This window comes from Brassica oleracea, chromosome C8 (genome assembly GCF_000695525.1).
Source record: "Brassica oleracea var. oleracea cultivar TO1000 chromosome C8, BOL, whole genome shotgun sequence".
NCBI lineage: Eukaryota > Viridiplantae > Streptophyta > Magnoliopsida > Brassicales > Brassicaceae > Brassica > Brassica oleracea.
The window spans coordinates 33,408,431-33,411,019 of record NC_027755.1 but is presented as its reverse complement, the minus strand read 5'-3'; positions in this window follow the sequence as shown (position 1 = coordinate 33,411,019).

Sequence of the window (2,589 nt, the reverse complement as noted above, 5' to 3'; positions counted from 1 at the left end):
GCAGCCGACCTCTTCACAAAATCACTCCCTACCTCGGTATTCAGAAAACACATCCATAACATTGGGATGCGCCATCAGAAGGATCTATGATTGTTCATTCGAGGGGGAGCTTACGTAGTTGTACTCTTTTTACCTTACTATGGTTTTTCCCATTGGGTTTTCCTGGAAAGGTTTTTAACGAGGCAACAAAGACGTTAAGCGAGAACGGATAGTGACACCGGCCCCCAAGGGGGAGTGTTACGAAAGTCAAAGAAAGCAGCAGCCACCGTTTTCGTTGAAAATATAAAAAGATGTGGGGCCCGCTGCACTATTTGCACAATAAATTTTCTTCTATATATACGAACGTTTGTGTTCGTTTGTAAACACACCATCCTTCTCCTTCAATAACACATCCTCTCTTCTTATCAGTATTATCTTCTTCGTACGGGTATAAAATTTTGCTTTATTTAAATTCCTGCGATATAATAAAATTTCAGTTCTTTTCATAACATTCTTCTATTTTTTCCTCTAAAAAAGAATATTCTTGATATATTTTTTTTTTCTAATGTTACAAATAATACATTTTATTTGTGAAAGTTGAAAACCAACCCAATTTAGTGTAACATTCATAAAATTATGATATTATTTACACTGAATATTTTTATAGAAACTATTATGTAAATAAAAAGTATGATTATATATAGGGGTGGGCGTTCGGGTACCCATTCGGTTTCGGTTCGGGTCTATTCGGGTTTCGAATTTTCGGGTTCAAAGATTTCAGCTCCATTCGGGTATTTCTAAATTTCGGTTCGGGTTCGGTTCAGATTTTTGTGGGTTTGGTTCGGATTCGGATAACCCATTTAAATTATTTTCAAATTTTTAAAATTCATTATATACTTTAAATTTCTCAAAACCTATAAACAAAACAAAATATTACATATAAATTTGAATAGCATATGTCAAAGTACCTAAAATTAACATATAAATTGGTTTGGTTTGAATATTTGGATTGAGAATCAATAAGTATTGTTGGTGTTTTGAGTGTACTTTAGCTATTTTAGACATGTTACTTTTGACTATTTGTATATATTTATAAGTATTTTGAACAATTTAAAAGTATCTTATATATTTTGATGTTCTTAATATATATTAAATCTAAAAATATTTAATATATATAGGTATATAAATAAATTTCGGATATAATCGGGTACCCGGAATACTTTGGTTCAGATCGGGTTTGGTTTCGGTTATCTAAATACCAAAATTTTGAACCCATTCGGATATTTAATAAATTTTGGTTCGGGTTCGATACTACTTTTTCGGATCGGGTTCAGTTCGGTTTTTTGGATCCGGGTTTTTTGCCCAGTCCTAATTATATATTTATATAAACAGTAAATTTTCACTAACAAATATTTATTTTGGTTATAATTGTTAAAGTAAAAAATTAAAGGATTATTTTGTAATTAAAAATATGTCTCTATTATAAAGGAATGCTATTTCTTCCTCTAAATATAGAAGTGAAAATATCAATCTCTATTTTAGAGGAAGAAATAGAATAGGTTTGAAGTGATTTTATCTCGAAATGCTATTATAAAGACAAATATAGAGGTGAATTGGAGACGTTGGATTATATATGCAAAAAGGCTTGCATACACCTTCTCATGACTATTTTCACAGCTGAAAAGTCTAGGGCCATAGCTTTTCTCTTAATGAAAAGATAAGATATAAACCCATGTCTGTGGGATAACCAATCATATAAGATATTGTAGATGTGAATGTTAACTACAATATTAAACTTTTTGTGTTGTTTTATCAGACTGTATATTGAAGTCTTATATATGTGATATTTGTATAGAAATTATTCATGTTTTATAAACTACCACTCTCTTTTTCAAACAAGTATATACATATATATATATACTAGGGGGGTGTTCGCGCGGAATATTGTTTTTATTATTGCTAAGAACATGATTTTTTGGATAATGTAATTATGTTGTCGTTTTTATTTGTTAAGATCATTATTTGGTGTTTTTAGTGTGTTATGTAGTAATAGATGATATGTTAATATATTTTGTGTTTGTTTTTTCGAATAATGTGTTGTTGTGTGTATAGTACTTGTTAGTAGTGAAATAAACATCTAAGGTAAAAGATTATTGAATTTCAAGAACTTTGTTGATTCTAAGATTAGCGGGTTCAGCGTCAAAATTGTATTATATTTTTTCATATTTTTGAAAATTATAACTTTTAAGATGTTTTTGCCCTCTCCCTATATTTTGACCTTGAGCCATCCCCGTCTATGTATTTCGTTACCTTTCTGGTGTGCGGTGCTTCTCACCATCACCGGAAAAAGACTTACATCTTTCTCTTGTTCTTCCTTGTCTTATTATTATATGGTATTTGTTGTAGATCGGGTTTATGAGTTTTCAGTTTTTCGGTTGATTCTCACGGCATTGTTGGTTGTTCCAGTCAATATTGATTGCTCCTCTTCTTCCTTAGATTTTAGCTGATGTTAGGAACTGCATCTTCTTGGTTGGGTCAGAGTTTTGTCGTTTTTGATGTTGTATTCCTCAACGTTGGCTTACCGTCAATAGTCTCTGCTCGTCTTTGTTT